This window comes from Pseudophryne corroboree, chromosome 11 (genome assembly GCF_028390025.1).
Source record: "Pseudophryne corroboree isolate aPseCor3 chromosome 11, aPseCor3.hap2, whole genome shotgun sequence".
NCBI lineage: Eukaryota > Metazoa > Chordata > Amphibia > Anura > Myobatrachidae > Pseudophryne > Pseudophryne corroboree.
In genome coordinates, this window is record NC_086454.1 from 207,710,980 (window position 1) to 207,735,881 (window position 24,902).

The 24,902-nt window shown below is 36.0% G+C and overlaps 11 non-coding genes across 11 annotated transcripts; all 11 read left to right on the top strand.

The window, feature by feature from the left end:
- The first annotated feature begins 119 nt into the window (after positions 1-119).
- Positions 120-212, top strand: TRNAI-UAU (transfer RNA isoleucine (anticodon UAU)). Its single transcript is given in 2 exon segments — positions 120-157; positions 177-212. It is a non-coding gene; the product is annotated as a tRNA-Ile (tRNA).
- Positions 213-1,018: 806 nt separating this feature from the next.
- On the top strand, positions 1,019-1,111 carry TRNAI-UAU (transfer RNA isoleucine (anticodon UAU)). Its single transcript is given in 2 exon segments — positions 1,019-1,056; positions 1,076-1,111. It is a non-coding gene; the product is annotated as a tRNA-Ile (tRNA).
- A 783-nt stretch (positions 1,112-1,894) lies between these two features.
- On the top strand, positions 1,895-1,987 carry TRNAI-UAU (transfer RNA isoleucine (anticodon UAU)). Its single transcript is given in 2 exon segments — positions 1,895-1,932; positions 1,952-1,987. It is a non-coding gene; the product is annotated as a tRNA-Ile (tRNA).
- A 1,684-nt stretch (positions 1,988-3,671) lies between these two features.
- TRNAI-UAU (transfer RNA isoleucine (anticodon UAU)) lies at positions 3,672-3,764 on the top strand. Its single transcript is given in 2 exon segments — positions 3,672-3,709; positions 3,729-3,764. It is a non-coding gene; the product is annotated as a tRNA-Ile (tRNA).
- Positions 3,765-12,794: 9,030 nt separating this feature from the next.
- On the top strand, positions 12,795-12,887 carry TRNAI-UAU (transfer RNA isoleucine (anticodon UAU)). Its single transcript is given in 2 exon segments — positions 12,795-12,832; positions 12,852-12,887. It is a non-coding gene; the product is annotated as a tRNA-Ile (tRNA).
- An 805-nt stretch (positions 12,888-13,692) lies between these two features.
- Positions 13,693-13,785, top strand: TRNAI-UAU (transfer RNA isoleucine (anticodon UAU)). The gene is given in 2 exon segments: positions 13,693-13,730; positions 13,750-13,785. It is a non-coding gene; the product is annotated as a tRNA-Ile (tRNA).
- An 806-nt stretch (positions 13,786-14,591) lies between these two features.
- TRNAI-UAU (transfer RNA isoleucine (anticodon UAU)) lies at positions 14,592-14,684 on the top strand. The gene is given in 2 exon segments: positions 14,592-14,629; positions 14,649-14,684. It is a non-coding gene; the product is annotated as a tRNA-Ile (tRNA).
- Positions 14,685-15,467: 783 nt separating this feature from the next.
- Positions 15,468-15,560, top strand: TRNAI-UAU (transfer RNA isoleucine (anticodon UAU)). The gene is given in 2 exon segments: positions 15,468-15,505; positions 15,525-15,560. It is a non-coding gene; the product is annotated as a tRNA-Ile (tRNA).
- Positions 15,561-17,244: 1,684 nt separating this feature from the next.
- TRNAI-UAU (transfer RNA isoleucine (anticodon UAU)) lies at positions 17,245-17,337 on the top strand. The gene is given in 2 exon segments: positions 17,245-17,282; positions 17,302-17,337. It is a non-coding gene; the product is annotated as a tRNA-Ile (tRNA).
- Positions 17,338-19,070: 1,733 nt separating this feature from the next.
- Positions 19,071-19,163, top strand: TRNAI-UAU (transfer RNA isoleucine (anticodon UAU)). Its single transcript is given in 2 exon segments — positions 19,071-19,108; positions 19,128-19,163. It is a non-coding gene; the product is annotated as a tRNA-Ile (tRNA).
- Positions 19,164-24,540: 5,377 nt separating this feature from the next.
- On the top strand, positions 24,541-24,633 carry TRNAI-UAU (transfer RNA isoleucine (anticodon UAU)). The gene is given in 2 exon segments: positions 24,541-24,578; positions 24,598-24,633. It is a non-coding gene; the product is annotated as a tRNA-Ile (tRNA).
- The last annotated feature ends 269 nt before the right edge of the window (positions 24,634-24,902 follow it).

A 24,902-nucleotide genomic window follows, 5' to 3' on the forward strand; every position in this document is an offset into this window, starting at 1 on the left:
ATGTTTGTTTGTTGCTCATCATTCATCACCAAAAATTATTTTCTTTTTCAATACTTATGACTGTACTGATTGTATTGAATAAAATCCACATCTAGCATAACCAACCGATACTGCTAAGTGCTCCAGTGGCGCAATTGGTCAGTGCGCGGTACTTATAAGACAGTATCTGTTGAGCAATGCCGAGGTTGTGAGTTCAAACCTCACCTGGAGCAGCTTTGTTTACTGTTTTTTTCCTTTACTTATGTCATTAGTCATTGATTATAAACTGCTACCTTAATATTTAATATGATATTACAAATGATGGAAGAAAAAAAAAACACAAATATGATTGTGCATTTAAGTTGTAAGCACACATCTGCTTTAGTTCAAATGCACTGCATATCTTCCTTCAGTCAGCCAACAAAACAGCAATGGAAAAGATAAACATACTGTTGGTAAAGCAGTTGCATCAAATTGATTTTCTGCAATATAGCATGATAATCCATACTGACAGCTCTGGATAGTACCAGCACATTTCCTGCTGGACTTGGTAACGCAAAGAACACAGTAAACAGCTTCACTTTTTCCTCAAAAATAAATAATTGAATATTAAAAACCTAACAGTCTTAAATAAGAACATCAGTAAGCACCACTGGCATAATGGATAAGTCACTGTCCTCCTAAGCCAGGGGTTGTGGGTCCAAGTCCCATCTGGGGTGGAAGTCATTACACCAAGTGTCTCATCACTAGAGTTGATATTTTATCCTTGCTTCAACTGTACAACAGTCTTGCAGTGTTTAGCTTGTAAAAAATGACCACAGAAGCTAAAAAATGACATTTATTATGATAACATTGTTGTTTATTTTTTTTAAACCTTTTCTATCACCGTGGACAGCTTATTCAAGTGCCATCTGGCATGCACGTTCGTTTGTTGCTCATCATTCATCACCAAATATGATTTTCTATTTCAATTCTTATGACTATACTGATTGTATTGAATAAAATCCACATCTAGCATAACCAACAGATGCTGCTAAGTGCTCCAGTGGCGCAATTGGTCAGCGCACGGTACTTATAACACAGTATCTGTTGAGCAATGCCGAGGTTGTAAGTTCAAACCTCACCTGGAGCAGCTTTGTTTACTGTTTTTATTCTTTTTCTTATGTCAATAATCATTGATTATAAACTGCTACCTTAATATTTAATATTATATTACAAAGGATGGAAGAAAGAAAGAAAAAACACAAACATGATTGTGCATTTAAGTTGTCAGCACACATCTGCTTTGGTTCAAATGCACTGCATATCTTCCTTCAGTCAGCCAACAAAACAGCAATGGAAAAGATTAACATACTGTTGGTAAAGCAGTTGCATCAAATTGATTTTCTGCAATATAGCATAATAATCCATACTGACAGCTCTGGATAGTACCAGCACATTTCCTGCTGGACTTGGTAACGCAAAGAACACAGTAAACAGCTTCACTTTTTCCTCAAAAATAAATAATTGACTATTAAAAACCTAACAGTCTTAAATAATGGATAAGTCACTGTCATCCTAAGCCAGGGGTTGTGGGTCCAAGTCCCATCTGGGGTGGAAGTCATTACACCAAGTGTCTCATCACTAGAGTTGATATTTTATCCTTGCTTCAACTGTACAACAGTCTTGCAGTGTTTAGCTTGTAAAAAATGACCACAGAAGCTAAATATGACATTTATTATGATAACATTGTTGTTGGTTTATTGTAAACCTTTTCTATCACCGTGGACAGCTTATTCAAGTGCCATCTGGCATGCATGTTCGTTTGTTGCTAATCATTCAACACCAAAAATTATTTTCTTTTTCAATACTTATGACTGTACTGATTGTATTGAATAAAATCCACATCTAGCATAACCAAATGATTCTGCTAAGTGCTCCAGTGGCGCAATTGGTTAGCGCGCGGTACTTATAAAACAGTATCTGTTGTGCAATGCCGAGGTTGTGAGTTCAAACCTCACCTGGAGCAGCTTTGTATACTGTTTTTTTCCTTTACTTATGTCATTAGTCATTGATTATAAACTGCTACCTTAATATTTAATATGATATTACAAATGATGGAAGAAAAAAAAAAAAACACAAATATGATTGTGCATTTAAGTTGTAAGCACACATTTGCTTTAGTTCAAATGCACTGCATATCTTCCTTCAGTCAGCCAACAAAACAGCAATGGAAAAGATAAACATACTGTTGGTAAAGCAGTTGCATCAAATTGATTTTCTGCAATATAGCATGATAATCCATACTGACAGCTCTGGATAGTACCAGCACATTTCTTGCTGGACTTGGTAATGCAAAGAACACAGTAAACAGCTTCACTTTTTTTCAAAAATAAATAATTGACTATTAAAAACCTATCAGTCTTAAATAAGGACATCATTAAGCACCACTGGCATAATGGTTAAGGCACTGTTCTCCTAAGCCAGTGGTTGTGGGTTTTAGTCCCGTCTGAGTTGGAAGTCATTACAGCAAGTGTCTCATCACTAGAGTTGATATTTTATCCTTGCTTCAACTGTACAACAGTCTTGCAGTGTTTAGCTTGCAAAAAATGAACACAGAAGCTAAAAAATGACATTTATTATGATAACATTGTTGTTTATTTTTTTTAAACCTTTTCTATCACCGTGGACAGCTTATTCAAGTGCTACCTGGCATGCACGTTCGTTTGTTGCTCATCATTCATCACCAAATATGATTTTCTATTTCAATTCTTATGACTATACTGATTGTATTGAATAAAATCCACATCTAGCATAACCGACAGATGCTGCTAAGTGCTCCAATGGCGCAATTGGTCAGCGCACGGTACTTATAAGACAGTATCTGTTGAGCAATGCCGAGGTTGTAAGTTCAAACTTCACCAGGAGCAGCTTTGTTTACTGTTTTTATTCTTTTTCTTATGTCAATAATCATTGATTATAAACTGCTACCTTAATATTTAATATGATATTACAAAGGATGGAAGAAAGAAAGAAAAAACACAAACATGATTGTGCATTTAAGTTGTCAGCACACATCTGCTTTGGTTCAAATGCACTGCATATCTTCCTTCAATCAGCCAACAAAACAGCAATGGAAAAGATTAACATACTGTTGGTAAAGCAGTTGCATCAAATTGATTTTCTGCAATATAGCATAATAATCCATACTGACAGCTCTGGATAGTACCAGCACATTTCCTGCTGGACTTGGTAACGCAAAGAACACAGTAAACAGCTTCACTTTTTCCTCAAAAATAAATAATTGACTATTAAAAACCTAACAGTCTTAAATAATGGATAAGTCACTGTCCTCCTAAGCCAGGGGTTGTGGGTCCAAGTCCCATCTGGGGTGGAAGTCATTACAACAAGTGTCTCATCACTAGAGTTGATATTTTATCCTTGCTTCAACTGTAAAACAGTCTTGCAGTGTTTAGCTTGTAAAAAATGACCACAGAAGCTAAATATGACATTTATTATGATAACATTGTTGTTGGTTTATATTAAACCTTTTCTATCACCGTGGACAGCTTATTCAAGTGCCATCTGGCATGCATGTTCGTTTGTTGCTCATCATTCATCACCAAAAATTATTTTCTTTTTCAATTCTTATGACTGTACTGATTGTATTGAATAAAATCCACATCTAGCATAACCAACTGATGCTGCTAAGTGCTCCAGTGGCGCAATTGGTCAGCGTTCGGTACTTATAAGACAGTATCTGTTGAGCTATGCCGAGGTTGTGAGTTCAAACCTCACCTGGAGCATCTTTGTTTACTGTTTTTATTATTTTTCTTATGTCAATAATCATTGATTATAAACTGCTACCTTAATATTTAATATGATATTACAAAGGATGGAAGAAAGAAAGAAAAAACACAAACATGATTGTGCATTTAAGTTGTCAGCACACATCTGCTTTGGTTCAAATGCACTGCATATCTTCCTTCAGTCAGCCAACAAAACAGCAATGAAAAAGATTAACATATTGTTGGTAAAGCAGTTGCATCAAATTGATTTTCTGCAATATAGCATGATAATCCATACTGACAGCTCTGGATAGTACCAGCACATTTCCTGCTGGACTTGGTAACGCAAAGAACACAGTAAACAGCTTCACTTTTTCCTCAAAAATAAATAATTGACTATTAAAAACCTAATAGTCTTAAATAAGGACATCAGTAAGCACCACTGGCATAATGGATAAGGCACTGTTCTCCTAAGCCAGTGGTTGTGGGTTTTAGTCCGGTCTGAGTTGGAAGTCATTACAGCAAGTGTCTCATCACTAGAGTTGATATTTTATCCTTGCTTCAACTGTACAACAGTCTTGCAGTGTTTAGCTGGCAAAAAATGACCACAGAAGCTAAAAAATGACATTTATTATGATAACATTGTTGTTGTTTTTTTTAAACCTTTTCTATCACCGAGGATAGCTTATTCAAGTGCCATCTAGCATGCACGTTCGTTTGTTGCTCATCATTCATCTCCAAAAATTATTTTCTTTTTCAATTTTTATGACTGTACTGGTTGTATTGAATAAAATCCACATCTAGCATAACCAACAGACACTGCTAAGTGCTCCAGTGGCGCAATTGGTCAGCGCACAGTACTTATAAGACAGTATCTGTTGAGCAATGCAGAGGTTGTAAGTTCAAACCTCACCTGGAGCACCTTTGACTCACCTGGAGCAGCTTTGTTTACTGTTTTTATTCTTTTTCTTATGTCAATAATCATTGATTGTAAACTGCTACCTTAATATTTAATATGATATTACAAAGGATGGAAGAAAGAAAGAAAAAACACAAACATGATTGTGCATTTAAGTTGTCAGCACACATCTGCTTTGGTTCAAATGCACTGCATATCTTCCTTCAGTCAGCCAACAAAACAGCAATGGAAAAGATTAACATACTGTTGGTAAAGCAGTTGCATCAAATTGATTTTCTGCAATATAGCATGATAATCCATACTGACAGCTCTGGATAGTACCAGCACATTTCCTGCTGGACATGGTAATGCAAAGAACACAGTAAACAGCTTCACTTTTTCCTCAAAAATAAATAATTGACTATTAAAAACCTATCAGTCTTAAATAAGGACATCAGTAAGCACCACTGGCATAATGGATAAGTCACTGTCCTCCTAAGCCAGGGGTTGTGGGTCCAAGTCCCATCTGGGGTGGAAGTCATTACAACAAGTGTCTCATCACTAGAGTTGATATTTTATCCTTGCTTCAACTGTACAACAGTCTTGCAGTGTTTAGCTTGTAAAAAATGACCACAGAAGCTAAATATGACATTTATTATGATAACATTGTTGTTGGTTTATTTTAAACCTTTTCTATCACCGTGGACAGCTTATTCAAGTGCCATCTGGCATGCATGTTCGTTTGTTGCTAATCATTCAACACCAAAAATTATTTTCTTTTTCAATACTTATGACTGTACTGATTGTATTGAATAAAATCCACATCTAGCATAACCAACTGATTCTGCTAAGTGCTCCAGTGGCGCAATTGGTCAGCACGCGGTACTTATAAGACAGTATCTGTTGTGCAATGCCGAGGTTGTGAGTTCAAACCTCACTTGGAGCAGCTTTGTATACTGTTTTTTTCCTTTACTTATGTCATTAGTCATTGATTATAAACTGCTACCTTAATATTTAATATGATATTACAAAGGATGGAAGAAAGAAAGAAAAAACACAAACATGATTGTACATTTAAGTTGTCAGCACACATCTGCTTTGGTTCAAATGCACTGCATATCTTCTTTCAGTCAGCCAACAAAACAGCAATGGAAAAGATTAACATACTGTTGGTAAAGCAGTTGCATCAAATTGATTTTCTGCAATATAGCATGATAATCCATACTGACAGCTCTGCATAGTACCAGCACATTTCCTGCTGGACTTGGTAACGCAAAGAACACAGTAAACAGCTTCACTTTTTCCTCAAAAATAAATAATTGACTATTAAAAACCTAACAGTCTTAAATAAGAACATCAGTAAGCACCACTGGCATAATGGATAAGTCACTGTCCTCCTAAGCCAGGGGTTGTGGGTCCAAGTCCCATCTGGGGTGGAAGTCATTACAGCAAGTGTCTCATCACTAGAGTTGATATTTTATCCTTGCTTCAACTGTAAAACAGTCTTGCAGTGTTTAGCTTGTAAAAAATGACCACAGAAGCTAAATATTACATTTATTATGATGACATTGTTGTTGGTTTATTTTAAACCTTTTCTATCACCGTGGACAGCTTATTCAAGTGCCATCTGGCATGCATGTTCCTTTGTTGCTCATCATTCATCATCAAAAATGATTTTCTTTTTCAATTCTTATGACTGTACTGATTGTATTGAATAAAATCCACATCTAGCATAACCAATAAATGCTGCAAAGTGTTCCATTGGTGCAATTGGTCAGTGCGTGGTACTTGTAAGACAGTATCTGTTGAGCAATGCCGAGGTTGTGAGTTCAAGCTTCTCCTGGATCAGCTTTGTATGCTGTTTTTTTTCTTTACTTATGTCATTAGTCATTGATTATAAACTGGTACCTTAATATTTAATATGATATTACAAATGATGGAAAAAAAAAAAAAACACAAATATGATTGTGCATTTAAGTTGTAAGCACACATCTGCTTTGGTTCAAATGCACTGCATATCTTCCTTCAGTCAGCCAACAAAACAGCAATGGAAAAGATAAACATACTGTTGGTAAAGCAGTTGCATCAAATTGATTTTCTGCAATATAGCATGATAATCCATACTGACAGCTCTGCATAGTACCAGCACATTTCATGCTGGACTTGGTAATGCAAAGAACACAGTAAACAGCTTCACTTTTTTCAAAAATAAATAATTGACTATTAAAAACCTATCAGTCTTAAATAAGGACATCAGTAAGCACCACTGGCATAATGGATAAGGCACTGTTCTCCTAAGCCAGTGGTTGTGGGTTTTAGTCCCGTCTGAGTTGGAAGTCATTACAGCAAGTGTCTCATCACTAGAGTTGATATTTTATCCTTGCTTCAACTGTACAACAGTCTTGCAGTGTTTAGCTGGCAAAAAATGACAACAGAAGCTAAAAAATGACACTTATTATGATAACATTGTTGTTGTTTTTTTTAAACCTTTTCTATCACCGAGGACAGCTTATTCAAGTGCCATCTGGCATGCACGTTCGTTTGTTGCTCATCATTCATTACCAAAAATTATTTTCTTTTTCAATTTTTATGACTGTACTGGTTGTATTGAATAAAATCCACATATAGCATAACCAAGAGATGCTGCTAAGTGCTCCAGTGGCGCAATTGGTCAGCACACAGTACTTATAAGACAATATCTGTTGAACAATGCCGAGGTTGTAAGTTCAAACCTCACCTGGAGCACCTTTGACTCACCTGGAGCAGCTTTGTTTACTGTTTTTTATTCTTTTTCTTATGTCAATAATCATTGATTGTAAACTGCTACCTTAATATTTAATATGATATTACAAAGGATGGAAGAAAGAAAGAAAAAACACAAACATGATTGTGCATTCAAGTTGTCAGCACACATCTGCTTTGGTTCAAATGCACTGCATATCTTCCTTCAGTCAGCCAACAAAACAGCAATGGAAAAGATTAACATACTGTTGGTAAAGCAGTTGCATCAAATTGATTTTCTGCAATATAGCATGATAATCCATACTGACAGCTCTGGATAGTACCAGCACATTTCCTGCTGGACATGGTAATGCAAAGAACACAGTAAACAGCTTCACTTTTTCCTCAAAAATAAATAATTGACTATTAAAAACCTAACAGTCTTAAATAAGAACATCAGTAAGCACCACTGGCATAATGGATAAGTCGCTGTCCTCCTAAGCCAGGGGATGTGGGTCCAAGTCCGATCTGGGGTGGAAGTCATTACAGCAAATGCCTCATCACTAGAGTTGATATTTTATCCTTGCTTCAACTGTAAAACAGTCTTGCAGTGTTTAGCTTGTAAAAAATGACCACAGAAGCTAAAAATGACATTTATTATGATACCATTGCTGTTGGTTTAATTTAAACCTTTTCTATCACCGTGGACAGCTTATTCAAGTGCCATCTGGCATGCATGTTCCTTTGTTGCTCATCATTCATCACCAAAAATTATTTTCTTTTTCAATTCTTATGACTGTACTGATTGTATTGAATAAAATCCACATCTAGCATAACCAACAGATGTTGCTAAGTGCTCCAGTGGCGCAATTGGTCAGCGCGCGGTACTTATAAGACAGTATCTGTTGAGCAATGGTGAGGTTGTCAGTTCAAACCTCACCTGGCGCACCTTTGCCTCACCTGGAGCAGCTCTGTTTACTGTTTTTATTCTTTTTCTTATGTCAATAATCATTGATTATAAACTGCTACCTTAATATTTAATATGATATTACAAAGGATGGAAGAAAGAAAGAAAAAACACAAACATGATTGTGCATTTAAGTTGTCAGCACACATCTGCTTTGGTTCAAATGCACTGCATATCTTCCTTCAGTCAGCCAACAAAACAGCAATGGAAAAGATTAACATACTGTTGGTAAAGCAGTTGCATCAAATTGATTTTCTGCAATATAGCATGATAATCCATACTGACAGCTCTGGATAGTACCAGCACATTTCCTGCTGGACTTGGTAACGCAAAGAACACAGTAAACAGCTTCACTTTTTCCTCAAAAATAAATAATTGACTATTAAAAACCTAACAGTCTTAAAAAAGAACATCAGTAAGCACCACTGGCATAATGGATAAGTCACTGTCCTCCTAAGGCAGGGGTTGTGGGTTCAAGTCCCATCTGGGGTGGAAGTCATTACAGCAAGTGTCTCATCACTAGAGTTGATATTTTATCCTTGCTTCAACTGTAAAACAGTCTTGCAGTGTTTAGCTTGTAAAAAAATGACCACAGAAGTTAAATATGACATTTATTATGATGACATTGTTGTTGGTTTATTTTAAACCTTTTCTATCACCGTGGACAGCTTATTCAAGTGCCATCTGGCATGCATGTTCCTTTGTTGCTCATCATTCATCATAAAAAATGATTTTCTTTTTCAATTCTTATGACTGTACTGATTGTATTGAATAAAATCCACATCTAGCATAACCAATTAATGCTGCAAAGTGTTCCATTGGTGCAATTGGTCAGTGCGCGGTACTTGTAAGACAGTATCTGTTGAGCAATGCCGAGGTTGTGAGTTCAAGCTTCTCCTGGATCAGCTTTGTATACTATTTTTTTCCTTTACTTATGTCATTAGTCATTGATTATAAACTGCTACCTTAATATTTAATATGATATTACAAATGATGGAAGAAAGAAAAAAAAAAACACAAATATGATTGTGCATTTAAGTTGTAAGCACACATCTGCTTTGGTTCAAATGCACTGCATATCTTCCTTCAGTCAGCCAACAAAACAGCAATGGAAAAGATAAACATACTGTTGGTAAAGCAGTTGCATCAAATTGATTTTCTGCAATATAGCATGATAATCCATACTGACAGCTCTGCATAGTACCAGCACATTTCATGCTGGACTTGGTAATGCAAAGAACACAGTAAACAGCTTCACTTTTTTTCAAAAATAAATAATTGACTATTAAAAACCTATCAGTCTTAAATAAGGACATCAGTAAGCACCACTGGCATAATGGATAAGGCACTGTTCTCCTAAGCCAGTGGTTGTGGGTTTTAGTCCGGTCTGAGTTGGAAGTCATTACAGCAAGTGTCTCATCACTAGAGTTGATATTTTATCCTTGCTTCAACTGTACAACAGTCTTGCAGTGTGTAGCTGGCAAAAAATGACCACAGAAGCTAAAAAATGACATTTATTATGATAACATTGTTGTTGTTTTTTTTAAACCTTTTCTATCACCGAGGACAGCTTATTCAAGTGCCATCTAGCATGCACGTTCGTTTGTTGCTCATCATTCATCACCAAAAATTATTTTCTTTTTCAATTTTTATGACTGTACTGGTTGTATTGAATAAAATCCACATCTAGCATAACCAACAGATGCTGCTAAGTGCTCCAGTGGCGCAATTGGTCAGCGCACAGTACTTATAAGACAGTATCTGTTAAGCAATGCAGAGGTTGTAAGTTCAAACCTCACCTGGAGCACCTTTGACTCACCTGGAGCAGCTTTGTTTACTGTTTTTATTCTTTTTCTTATGTCAATAATCATTGATTGTAAACTGCTACCTTAATATTTAATATGATATTACAAAGGATGGAAGAAAGAAAGAAAAAACACAAACATGATTGTGCATTTAAGTTTTCAGCACACATCTGCTTTGGTTCAAATGCACTGCATATCTTCCTTCAGTCAGCCAACAAAACAGCAATGGAAAAGATTAACATACTGTTGGTAAAGCAGTTGCATCAAATTGATTTTCTGCAATATAGCATGATAATCCATACTGACAGCTCTGGATAGTACCAGCACATTTCCTGCTGGACATGGTAATGCAAAGAACACAGTAAACAGCTTCACTTTTTCCTCAAAAATAAATAATTGACTATTAAAAACCTATCAGTCTTAAATAAGGACATCAGTAAGCACCACTGGCATAATGGATAAGTCACTGTCCTCCTAAGCCAGGGGTTGTGGGTCCAAGTCCCATCTGGGGTGGAAGTCATTACAACAAGTGTCTCATCACTAGAGTTGATATTTTATCCTTGCTTCAACTGTACAACAGTCTTGCAGTGTTTAGCTTGTAAAAAATGACCACAGAAGCTAAATATGACATTTATTATGATAACATTGTTGTTGGTTTATTTTAAACCTTTTCTATCACCGTGGACAGCTTATTCAAGTGCCATCTGGCATGCATGTTCCTTTGTTGCTCATCATTCATCATAAAAAATGATTTTCTTTTTCAATTCTTATGACTGTACTGATTGTATTGAATAAAATCCACATCTAGCATAACCAATTAATGCTGCAAAGTGTTCCATTGGTGCAATTGGTCAGTGCGCGGTACTTGTAAGACAGTATCTGTTGAGCAATGCCGAGGTTGTGAGTTCAAGCTTCTCCTGGATCAGCTTTGTATACTATTTTTTTCCTTTACTTATGTCATTAGTCATTGATTATAAACTGCTACCTTAATATTTAATATGATATTACAAATGATGGAAGAAAGAAAAAAAAAAACACAAATATGATTGTGCATTTAAGTTGTAAGCACACATCTGCTTTGGTTCAAATGCACTGCATATCTTCCTTCAGTCAGCCAACAAAACAGCAATGGAAAAGATAAACATACTGTTGGTAAAGCAGTTGCATCAAATTGATTTTCTGCAATATAGCATGATAATCCATACTGACAGCTCTGCATAGTACCAGCACATTTCATGCTGGACTTGGTAATGCAAAGAACACAGTAAACAGCTTCACTTTTTTTCAAAAATAAATAATTGACTATTAAAAACCTATCAGTCTTAAATAAGGACATCAGTAAGCACCACTGGCATAATGGATAAGGCACTGTTCTCCTAAGCCAGTGGTTGTGGGTTTTAGTCCGGTCTGAGTTGGAAGTCATTACAGCAAGTGTCTCATCACTAGAGTTGATATTTTATCCTTGCTTCAACTGTACAACAGTCTTGCAGTGTGTAGCTGGCAAAAAATGACCACAGAAGCTAAAAAATGACATTTATTATGATAACATTGTTGTTGTTTTTTTTAAACCTTTTCTATCACCGAGGACAGCTTATTCAAGTGCCATCTAGCATGCACGTTCGTTTGTTGCTCATCATTCATCACCAAAAATTATTTTCTTTTTCAATTTTTATGACTGTACTGGTTGTATTGAATAAAATCCACATCTAGCATAACCAACAGATGCTGCTAAGTGCTCCAGTGGCGCAATTGGTCAGCGCACAGTACTTATAAGACAGTATCTGTTAAGCAATGCAGAGGTTGTAAGTTCAAACCTCACCTGGAGCACCTTTGACTCACCTGGAGCAGCTTTGTTTACTGTTTTTATTCTTTTTCTTATGTCAATAATCATTGATTGTAAACTGCTACCTTAATATTTAATATGATATTACAAAGGATGGAAGAAAGAAAGAAAAAACACAAACATGATTGTGCATTTAAGTTTTCAGCACACATCTGCTTTGGTTCAAATGCACTGCATATCTTCCTTCAGTCAGCCAACAAAACAGCAATGGAAAAGATTAACATACTGTTGGTAAAGCAGTTGCATCAAATTGATTTTCTGCAATATAGCATGATAATCCATACTGACAGCTCTGGATAGTACCAGCACATTTCCTGCTGGACATGGTAATGCAAAGAACACAGTAAACAGCTTCACTTTTTCCTCAAAAATAAATAATTGACTATTAAAAACCTATCAGTCTTAAATAAGGACATCAGTAAGCACCACTGGCATAATGGATAAGTCACTGTCCTCCTAAGCCAGGGGTTGTGGGTCCAAGTCCCATCTGGGGTGGAAGTCATTACAACAAGTGTCTCATCACTAGAGTTGATATTTTATCCTTGCTTCAACTGTACAACAGTCTTGCAGTGTTAAGCTTGTAAAAAATGACCACAGAAGCTAAATATGACATTTATTATGATAACATTGTTGTTGGTTTATTTTAAACCTTTTCTATCACCGTGGACAGCTTATTCAAGTGCCATCTGGCATGCATGTTTGTTTGTTGCTCATCATTCATCACCAAAAATTATTTTCTTTTTCAATACTTATGACTGTACTGATTGTATTGAATAAAATCCACATCTAGCATAACCAACCGATACTGCTAAGTGCTCCAGTGGCGCAATTGGTCAGTGCGCGGTACTTATAAGACAGTATCTGTTGAGCAATGCCGAGGTTGTGAGTTCAAACCTCACCTGGAGCAGCTTTGTTTACTGTTTTTTTCCTTTACTTATGTCATTAGTCATTGATTATAAACTGCTACCTTAATATTTAATATGATATTACAAATGATGGAAGAAAAAAAAAACACAAATATGATTGTGCATTTAAGTTGTAAGCACACATCTGCTTTAGTTCAAATGCACTGCATATCTTCCTTCAGTCAGCCAACAAAACAGCAATGGAAAAGATAAACATACTGTTGGTAAAGCAGTTGCATCAAATTGATTTTCTGCAATATAGCATGATAATCCATACTGACAGCTCTGGATAGTACCAGCACATTTCCTGCTGGACTTGGTAACGCAAAGAACACAGTAAACAGCTTCACTTTTTCCTCAAAAATAAATAATTGAATATTAAAAACCTAACAGTCTTAAATAAGAACATCAGTAAGCACCACTGGCATAATGGATAAGTCACTGTCCTCCTAAGCCAGGGGTTGTGGGTCCAAGTCCCATCTGGGGTGGAAGTCATTACACCAAGTGTCTCATCACTAGAGTTGATATTTTATCCTTGCTTCAACTGTACAACAGTCTTGCAGTGTTTAGCTTGTAAAAAATGACCACAGAAGCTAAATATGACATTTATTATGATAACATTGTTGTTGGTTTATTTTAAACCTTTTCTATCACCGTGGACAGCTTATTCAAGTGCCATCTGGCATGCATGTTCGTTTGTTGCTAATCATTCAACACCAAAAATTATTTTCTTTTTCAATACTTATGACTGTACTGATTGTATTGAATAAAATCCACATCTAGCATAACCAACTGGTTCTGCAAAGTGCTCCAGTGGCGCAATTGGTCAGCGCGCGGTACTTATAAGACAGTATCTGTTGTGCAATGCCGAGGTTGTGAGTTCAAACCTCACCTGGAGCAGCTTTGTATACTGTTTTTTTCCTTTACTTATGTCATTAGTCATTGATAATAAACTGCTACCTTAATATTTAATATAATATTACAAATGATGGAAGAAAAAAAAAAACACAAATATGATTGTGCATTTAAGTTGTAAGCACACATTTGCTTTAGTTCAAATGCACTGCATATCTTCCTTCAGTCAGCCAACAAAACAGCAATGGAAAAGATAAACATACTGTTGGTAAAGCAGTTGCATCAAATTGATTTTCTGCAATATAGCATGATAATCCATACGGACAGCTCTGGATAGTACCAGCACATTTCTTGCTGGACTTGGTAATGCAAAGAACACAGTAAACAGCTTCACTTTTTTTCAAAAATAAATAATTGACTATTAAAAACCTATCAGTCTTAAATAAGGACATCATTAAGCACCACTGGCATAATGGTTAAGGCACTGTTTTCCTAAGCCAGTGGTTGTGGGTTTTAGTCCCGTCTGAGTTGGAAGTCATTACAGCAAGTGTCTCATCACTAGAGTTGATATTTTATCCTTGCTTCAACTGTACAACAGTCTTGCAGTGTTTAGCTTGCAAAAAATGAACACAGAAGCTAAAAAATGACATTTATTATGATAACATTGTTGTTTATTTTTTTTAAACCTTTTCTATCACCGTGGACAGCTTATTCAAGTGCCATCTGGCATGCACGTTCGTTTGTTGCTCATCATTCATCACCAAATATGATTTTCTATTTCAATTCTTATGACTATACTGATTGTATTGAATAAAATCCACATCTAGCATAACCAACAGATGCTTCTAAGTGCTCCAGTGGCGCAATTGGTCAGCGCACGGTACTTATAACACAGTATCTGTTGAGCAATGCCGAGGTTGTAAGTTCAAACCTCACCTGGAGCAGCTTTGTTTACTGTTTTTATTCTTTTTCTTATGTCAATAATCATTGATTATAAACTGCTACCTTAATATTTAATATTATATTACAAAGGATGGAAGAAAGAAAGAAAAAACACAAACATGATTGTGCATTTAAGTTGTCAGCACACATCTGCTTTGGTTCAAATGCACTGCATATCTTCCTTCAGTCAGCCAACAAAACAGCAATGGAAAAGATTAACATACTGTTGGTAAAGCAGTTGCATCAAATTGATTTTCTGCAATATAGCATAATAATCCATACTGACAGCTCTGGATAGTACCAGCACATTTCCTGCTGGACTTGGTAACGCAAAGAACACAGTAAACAGCTTCACTTTTTCCTCAAAAATAAATAATTGACTATTAAAAACCTAACAGTCTTAAATAATGGATAAGTCACTGTCATCCTAAGCCAGGGGTTGTGGGTCCAAGTCCCATCTGGGGTGGAAGTCATTACACCAAGTGTCTCATCACTAGAGTTGATATTTTATCCTTGCTTCAACTGTACAACAGTCTTGCAGTGTTTAGCTTGTAAAAAATGACCACAGAAGCTAAATATGACATTTATTATGATAACATTGTTGTTGGTTTATTGTAAACCTTTTCTATCACCGTGGACAGCTTATTCAAGTGCCATCTGGCATGCATGTTCGTTTGTTGCTAATCATTCAACACCAAAAATTATTTTCTTTTTCAATACTTATGACTGTACTGATTGTATTGAATAAAATCCACATCTAGCATAACCAAATGATTCTGCTAAGTGCTCCAGTGGCGCAATTGGTTAGCGCGCGGTACTTATAAAACAGTATCTGTTGTGCAATGCCGAGGTTGTGAGTTCAAACCTCACCTGGAGCAGCTTTGTATACTGTTTTTTTCCTTTACATATGTCATTAGTCATTGATTATAAACTGCTACCTTAATATTTAATATGATATTACAAATGATGGAAGAAAAAAAAAAAAACACAAATATGATTGTGCATTTAAGTTGTAAGCACACATTTGCTTTAGTTCAAATGCACTGCATATCTTCCTTCAGTCAGCCAACAAAACAGCAATGGAAAAGATAAACATACTGTTGGTAAAGCAGTTGCATCAAATTGATTTTCTGCAATATAGCATGATAATCCATACTGACAGCTCTGGATAGTACCAGCACATTTCTTGCTGGACTTGGTAATGCAAAGAACACAGTAAACAGCTTCACTTTTTTTCAAAAATAAATAATTGACTATTAAAAACCTATCAGTCTTAAATAAGGACATCATTAAGCACCACTGGCATAATGGTTAAGGCACTGTTCTCCTAAGCCAGTGGTTGTGGGTTTTAGTCCCGTCTGAGTTGGAAGTCATTACAGCAAGTGTCTCATCACTAGAGTTGATATTTTATCCTTGCTTCAACTGTACAACAGTCTTGCAGTGTTTAGCTTGCAAAAAATGAACACAGAAGCTAAAAAATGACATTTATTATGATAACATTGTTGTTTATTTTTTTTAAACCTTTTCTATCACCGTGGACAGCTTATTCAAGTGCTACCTGGCATGCACGTTCGTTTGTTGCTCATCATTCATCACCAAATATGATTTTCTATTTCAATTCTTATGACTATACTGATTGTATTGAATAAAATCCACATCTAGCATAACCGACAGATGCTGCTAAGTGCTCCAATGGCGCAATTGGTCAGCGCACGGTACTTATAAGACAGTATCTGTTGAGCAATGCCGAGGTTGTAAGTTCAAACTTCACCTGGAGCAGCTTTGTTTACTGTTTTTATTCTTTTTCTTATGTCAATAATCATTGATTATAAACTGCTACCTTAATATTTAATATGATATTACAAAGGATGGAAGAAAGAAAGAAAAAACACAAACATGATTGTGCATTTAAGTTGTCAGCACACATCTGCTTTGGTTCAAATGCACTGCATATCTTCCTTCAATCAGCCAACAAAACAGCAATGGAAAAGATTAACATACTGTTGGTAAAGCAGTTGCATCAAATTGATTTTCTGCAATATAGCATAATAATCCATACTGACAGCTCTGGATAGTACCAGCACATTTCCTGCTGGACTTGGTAACGCAAAGAACACAGTAAACAGCTTCACTTTTTCCTCAAAAATAAATAATTGACTATTAAAAACCTAACAGTCTTAAATAATGGATAAGTCACTGTCCTCCTAAGCCAGGGGTTGTGGGTCCAAGTCCCATCTGGGGTGGAAGTCATTACAACAAGTGTCTCATCACTAGAGTTGATATTTTATCCTTGCTTCAACTGTAAAACAGTCTTGCAGTGTTTAGCTTGTAAAAAATGACCACAGAAGCTAAATATGACATTTATTATGATAACATTGTTGTTGGTTTATATTAAACCTTTTCTATCACCGTGGACAGCTTATTCAAGTGCCATCTGGCATGCATGTTCGTTTGTTGCTCATCATTCATCACCAAAAATTATTTTCTTTTTCAATTCTTATGACTGTACTGATTGTATTGAATAAAATCCACATCTAGCATAACCAACTGATGCTGCTAAGTGCTCCAGTGGCGCAATTGGTCAGCGTTCGGTACTTATAAGACAGTATCTGTTGAGCTATGCCGAGGTTGTGAGTTCAAACCTCACCTGGAGCATCTTTGTTTACTGTTTTTATTATTTTTCTTATGTCAATAATCATTGATTATAAACTGCTACCTTAATATTTAATATGATATTACAAAGGATGGAAGAAAGAAAGAAAAAACACAAACATGATTGTGCATTTAAGTTGTCAGCACACATCTGCTTTGGTTCAAATGCACTGCATATCTTCCTTCAGTCAGCCAACAAAACAGCAATGAAAAAGATTAACATATTGTTGGTAAAGCAGTTGCATCAAATTGATTTTCTGCAATATAGCATGATAATCCATACTGACAGCTCTGGATAGTACCAGCACATTTCCTGCTGGACTTGGTAACGCAAAGAACACAGTAAACAGCTTCACTTTTTCCTCAAAAATAAATAATTGACTATTAAAAACCTAATAGTCTTAAATAAGGACATCAGTAAGCACCACTGGCATAATGGATAAGGCACTGTTCTCCTAAGCCAGTGGTTGTGGGTTTTAGTCCGGTCTGAGTTGGAAGTCATTACAGCAAGTGTCTCATCACTAGAGTTGATATTTTATCCTTGCTTCAACTGTACAACAGTCTTGCAGTGTTTAGCTGGCAAAAAATGACCACAGAAGCTAAAAAATGACATTTATTATGATAACATTGTTGTTGTTTTTTTTAAACCTTTTCTATCACCGAGGATAGCTTATTCAAGTGCCATCTAGCATGCACGTTCGTTTGTTGCTCATCATTCATCTCCAAAAATTATTTTCTTTTTCAATTTTTATGACTGTACTGGTTGTATTGAATAAAATCCACATCTAGCATAACCAACAGACACTGCTAAGTGCTCCAGTGGCGCAATTGGTCAGCGCACAGTACTTATAAGACAGTATCTGTTGAGCAATGCAGAGGTTGTAAGTTCAAACCTCACCTGGAGCACCTTTGACTCACCTGGAGCAGCTTTGTTTACTGTTTTTATTCTTTTTCTTATGTCAATAATCATTGATTGTAAACTGCTACCTTAATATTTAATATGATATTACAAAGGATGGAAGAAAGAAAGAAAAAACACAAACATGATTGTGCATTTAAGTTGTCAGCACACATCTGCTTTGGTTCAAATGCACTGCATATCTTCCTTCAGTCAGCCAACAAAACAGCAATGGAAAAGATTAACATACTGTTGGTAAAGCAGTTGCATCAAATTGATTTTCTGCAATATAGCATGATAATCCATACTGACAGCTCTGGATAGTACCAGCACATTTCCTGCTGGACATGGTAATGCAAAGAACACAGTAAACAGCTTCACTTTTTCCTCAAAAATAAATAATTGACTATTAAAAACCTATCAGTCTTAAATAAGGACATCAGTAAGCACCACTGGCATAATGGATAAGTCACTGTCCTCCTAAGCCAGGGGTTGTGGGTCCAAGTCCCATCTGGGGTGGAAGTCATTACAACAAGTGTCTCATCACTAGAGTTGATATTTTATCCTTGCTTCAACTGTACAACAGTCTTGCAGTGTTTAGCTTGTAAAAAATGACCACAGAAGCTAAATATGACATTTATTATGATAACATTGTTGTTGGTTTATTTTAAACCTTTTCTATCACCGTGGACAGCTTATTCAAGTGCCATCTGGCATGCATGTTCGTTTGTTGCTAATCATTCAACACCAAAAATTATTTTCTTTTTCAATACTTATGACTGTACTGATTGTATTGAATAAAATCCACATCTAGCATAACCAACTGATTCTGCTAAGTGCTCCAGTGGCGCAATTGGTCAGCGCGCGGTACTTATAAGACAGTATCTGTTGTGCAATGCCGAGGTTGTGAGTTCAAACCTCACTTGGAGCAGCTTTGTATACTGTTTTTTTCCTTTACTTATGTCATTAGTCATTGATTATAAACTGCTACCTTAATATTTAATATGATATTACAAAGGATGGAAGAAAGAAAGAAAAAACACAAACATGATTGTACATTTAAGTTGTCAGCACACATCTGCTTTGGTTCAAATGCACTGCATATCTTCTTTCAGTCAGCCAACAAAACAGCAATGGAAAAGATTAACATACTGTTGGTAAAGCAGTTGCATCAAATTGATTTTCTGCAATATAGCATGATAATCCATACTGACAGCTCTGCATAGTACCAGCACATTTCCTGCTGGACTTGGTAACGCAAAGAACACAGTAAACAGCTTCACTTTTTCCTCAAAAATAAATAATTGACTATTAAAAACCTAACAGTCTTAAATAAGAACATCAGTAAGCACCACTGGCATAATGGATAAGTCACTGTCCTCCTAAGCCAGGGGTTGTGGGTCCAAGTCCCATCTGGGGTGGAAGTCATTACAGCAAGTGTCTCATCACTAGAGTTGATATTTTATCCTTGCTTCAACTGTAAAACAGTCTTGCAGTGTTTAGCTTGTAAAAAATGACCACAGAAGCTAAATATTACATTTATTATGATGACATTGTTGTTGGTTTATTTTAAACCTTTTCTATCACCGTGGACAGCTTATTCAAGTGCCATCTGGCATGCATGTTCCTTTGTTGCTCATCATTCATCATCAAAAATGATTTTCTTTTTCAATTCTTATGACTGTACTGATTGTATTGAATAAAATCCACATCTAGCATAACCAATAAATGCTGCAAAGTGTTCCATTGGTGCAATTGGTCAGTGCGTGGTACTTGTAAGACAGTATCTGTTGAGCAATGCCGAGGTTGTGAGTTCAAGCTTCTCCTGGATCAGCTTTGTATGCTGTTTTTTTTCTTTACTTATGTCATTAGTCATTGATTATAAACTGGTACCTTAATATTTAATATGATATTACAAATGATGGAAAAAAAAAAAAACACAAATATGATTGTGCATTTAAGTTGTAAGCACACATCTGCTTTGGTTCAAATGCACTGCATATCTTCCTTCAGTCAGCCAACAAAACAGCAATGGAAAAGATAAACATACTGTTGGTAAAGCAGTTGCATCAAATTGATTTTCTGCAATATAGCATGATAATCCATACTGACAGCTCTGCATAGTACCAGCACATTTCATGCTGGACTTGGTAATGCAAAGAACACAGTAAACAGCTTCACTTTTTTCAAAAATAAATAATTGACTATTAAAAACCTATCAGTCTTAAATAAGGACATCAGTAAGCACCACTGGCATAATGGATAAGGCACTGTTCTCCTAAGCCAGTGGTTGTGGGTTTTAGTCCCGTCTGAGTTGGAAGTCATTACAGCAAGTGTCTCATCACTAGAGTTGATATTTTATCCTTGCTTCAACTGTACAACAGTCTTGCAGTGTTTAGCTGGCAAAAAATGACAACAGAAGCTAAAAAATGACACTTATTATGATAACATTGTTGTTGTTTTTTTTAAACCTTTTCTATCACCGAGGACAGCTTATTCAAGTGCCATCTGGCATGCACGTTCGTTTGTTGCTCATCATTCATTACCAAAAATTATTTTCTTTTTCAATTTTTATGACTGTACTGGTTGTATTGAATAAAATCCACATATAGCATAACCAAGAGATGCTGCTAAGTGCTCCAGTGGCGCAATTGGTCAGCGCACAGTACTTATAAGACAATATCTGTTGAACAATGCCGAGGTTGTAAGTTCAAACCTCACCTGGAGCACCTTTGACTCACCTGGAGCAGCTTTGTTTACTGTTTTTTATTCTTTTTCTTATGTCAATAATCATTGATTGTAAACTGCTACCTTAATATTTAATATGATATTACAAAGGATGGAAGAAAGAAAGAAAAAACACAAACATGATTGTGCATTCAAGTTGTCAGCACACATCTGCTTTGGTTCAAATGCACTGCATATCTTCCTTCAGTCAGCCAACAAAACAGCAATGGAAAAGATTAACATACTGTTGGTAAAGCAGTTGCATCAAATTGATTTTCTGCAATATAGCATGATAATCCATACTGACAGCTCTGGATAGTACCAGCACATTTCCTGCTGGACATGGTAATGCAAAGAACACAGTAAACAGCTTCACTTTTTCCTCAAAAATAAATAATTGACTATTAAAAACCTAACAGTCTTAAATAAGAACATCAGTAAGCACCACTGGCATAATGGATAAGTCGCTGTCCTCCTAAGCCAGGGGATGTGGGTCCAAGTCCGATCTGGGGTGGAAGTCATTACAGCAAATGCCTCATCACTAGAGTTGATATTTTATCCTTGCTTCAACTGTAAAACAGTCTTGCAGTGTTTAGCTTGTAAAAAATGACCACAGAAGCTAAAAATGACATTTATTATGATACCATTGCTGTTGGTTTAATTTAAACCTTTTCTATCACCGTGGACAGCTTATTCAAGTGCCATCTGGCATGCATGTTCCTTTGTTGCTCATCATTCATCACCAAAAATTATTTTCTTTTTCAATTCTTATGACTGTACTGATTGTATTGAATAAAATCCACATCTAGCATAACCAACAGATGTTGCTAAGTGCTCCAGTGGCGCAATTGGTCAGCGCGCGGTACTTATAAGACAGTATCTGTTGAGCAATGGTGAGGTTGTCAGTTCAAACCTCACCTGGCGCACCTTTGCCTCACCTGGAGCAGCTCTGTTTACTGTTTTTATTCTTTTTCTTATGTCAATAATCATTGATTATAAACTGCTACCTTAATATTTAATATGATATTACAAAGGATGGAAGAAAGAAAGAAAAAACACAAACATGATTGTGCATTTAAGTTGTCAGCACACATCTGCTTTGGTTCAAATGCACTGCATATCTTCCTTCAGTCAGCCAACAAAACAGCAATGGAAAAGATTAACATACTGTTGGTAAAGCAGTTGCATCAAATTGATTTTCTGCAATATAGCATGATAATCCATACTGACAGCTCTGGATAGTACCAGCACATTTCCTGCTGGACTTGGTAACGCAAAGAACACAGTAAACAGCTTCACTTTTTCCTCAAAAATAAATAATTGACTATTAAAAACCTAACAGTCTTAAAAAAGAACATCAGTAAGCACCACTGGCATAATGGATAAGTCACTGTCCTCCTAAGGCAGGGGTTGTGGGTTCAAGTCCCATCTGGGGTGGAAGTCATTACAGCAAGTGTCTCATCACTAGAGTTGATATTTTATCCTTGCTTCAACTGTAAAACAGTCTTGCAGTGTTTAGCTTGTAAAAAAATGACCACAGAAGTTAAATATGACATTTATTATGATGACATTGTTGTTGGTTTATTTTAAACCTTTTCTATCACCGTGGACAGCTTATTCAAGTGCCATCTGGCATGCATGTTCCTTTGTTGCTCATCATTCATCATAAAAAATGATTTTCTTTTTCAATTCTTATGACTGTACTGATTGTATTGAATAAAATCCACATCTAGCATAACCAATTAATGCTGCAAAGTGTTCCATTGGTGCAATTGGTCAGTGCGCGGTACTTGTAAGACAGTATCTGTTGAGCAATGCCGAGGTTGTGAGTTCAAGCTTCTCCTGGATCAGCTTTGTATACTATTTTTTTCCTTTACTTATGTCATTAGTCATTGATTATAAACTGCTACCTTAATATTTAATATGATATTACAAATGATGGAAGAAAGAAAAAAAAAACACAAATATGATTGTGCATTTAAGTTGTAAGCACACATCTGCTTTGGTTCAAATGCACTGCATATCTTCCTTCAGTCAGCCAACAAAACAGCAATGGAAAAGATAAACATACTGTTGGTAAAGCAGTTGCATCAAATTGATTTTCTGCAATATAGCATGATAATCCATACTGACAGCTCTGCATAGTACCAGCACATTTCATGCTGGACTTGGTAATGCAAAGAACACAGTAAACAGCTTCACTTTTTTTCAAAAATAAATAATTGACTATTAAAAACCTATCAGTCTTAAATAAGGACATCAGTAAGCACCACTGGCATAATGGATAAGGCACTGTTCTCCTAAGCCAGTGGTTGTGGGTTTTAGTCCGGTCTGAGTTGGAAGTCATTACAGCAAGTGTCTCATCACTAGAGTTGATATTTTATCCTTGCTTCAACTGTACAACAGTCTTGCAGTGTGTAGCTGGCAAAAAATGACCACAGAAGCTAAAAAATGACATTTATTATGATAACATTGTTGTTGTTTTTTTTAAACCTTTTCTATCACCGAGGACAGCTTATTCAAGTGCCATCTAGCATGCACGTTCGTTTGTTGCTCATCATTCATCACCAAAAATTATTTTCTTTTTCAATTTTTATGACTGTACTGGTTGTATTGAATAAAATCCACATCTAGCATAACCAACAGATGCTGCTAAGTGCTCCAGTGGCGCAATTGGTCAGCGCACAGTACTTATAAGACAGTATCTGTTAAGCAATGCAGAGGTTGTAAGTTCAAACCTCACCTGGAGCACCTTTGACTCACCTGGAGCAGCTTTGTTTACTGTTTTTATTCTTTTTCTTATGTCAATAATCATTGATTGTAAACTGCTACCTTAATATTTAATATGATATTACAAAGGATGGAAGAAAGAAAGAAAAAACACAAACATGATTGTGCATTTAAGTTTTCAGCACACATCTGCTTTGGTTCAAATGCACTGCATATCTTCCTTCAGTCAGCCAACAAAACAGCAATGGAAAAGATTAACATACTGTTGGTAAAGCAGTTGCATCAAATTGATTTTCTGCAATATAGCATGATAATCCATACTGACAGCTCTGGATAGTACCAGCACATTTCCTGCTGGACATGGTAATGCAAAGAACACAGTAAACAGCTTCACTTTTTCCTCAAAAATAAATAATTGACTATTAAAAACCTATCAGTCTTAAATAAGGACATCAGTAAGCACCACTGGCATAATGGATAAGTCACTGTCCTCCTAAGCCAGGGGTTGTGGGTCCAAGTCCCATCTGGGGTGGAAGTCATTACAACAAGTGTCTCATCACTAGAGTTGATATTTTATCCTTGCTTCAACTGTACAACAGTCTTGCAGTGTTAAGCTTGTAAAAAATGACCACAGAAGCTAAATATGACATTTATTATGATAACATTGTTGTTGGTTTATTTTAAACCTTTTCTATCACCGTGGACAGCTTATTCAAGTGCCATCTGGCATGCATGTTTGTTTGTTGCTCATCATTCATCACCAAAAATTATTTTCTTTTTCAATACTTATGACTGTACTGATTGTATTGAATAAAATCCACATCTAGCATAACCAACCGATACGGCTAAGTGCTCCAGTGGCGCAATTGGTCAGTGCGCGGTACTTATAAGACAGTATCTGTTGAGCAATGCCGAGGTTGTGAGTTCAAACCTCACCTGGAGCAGCTTTGTTTACTGTTTTTTTCCTTTACTTATGTCATTAGTCATTGATTATAAACTGCTACCTTAATATTTAATATGATATTACAAATGATGGAAGAAAAAAAAAACACAAATATGATTGTGCATTTAAGTTGTAAGCACACATCTGCTTTAGTTCAAATGCACTGCATATCTTCCTTCAGTCAGCCAACAAAACAGCAATGGAAAAGATAAACATACTGTTGGTAAAGCAGTTGCATCAAATTGATTTTCTGCAATATAGCATGATAAT